Source organism: Penaeus monodon, chromosome 23, assembly GCF_015228065.2.
Source record: "Penaeus monodon isolate SGIC_2016 chromosome 23, NSTDA_Pmon_1, whole genome shotgun sequence".
Classification (NCBI taxonomy): Eukaryota; Metazoa; Arthropoda; class Malacostraca; order Decapoda; family Penaeidae; genus Penaeus; species Penaeus monodon.
The window spans coordinates 38,212,502-38,212,777 of record NC_051408.1 but is presented as its reverse complement, the minus strand read 5'-3'; positions in this window follow the sequence as shown (position 1 = coordinate 38,212,777).

The following is a 276-nucleotide window of genomic DNA, read 5'->3' as shown; positions in this document are numbered from 1 at the left end:
TTGACTATCCATCAATCCATACGCAACACAGCCTTGAACCGAAACATACGTAGGTGCATCAGCCTGCATTCTTCCTTGCACCGAGTACCGCAGCGAAGGGGGAAAACATCCTTGTGAGCGGCTGTCACATCGACCAAGTATCTTACCGGCTGGTCTAAGCCGAGGCCCAAGGCTGAAATACAATACTATGAGATCCCGAGGTTGTACGGGAGGGTGGGTTGGGTTAAGGCTTGTAGGTCATGTTCGCGACCCGAGGCAGTTTGCTTTCAGGGTAAC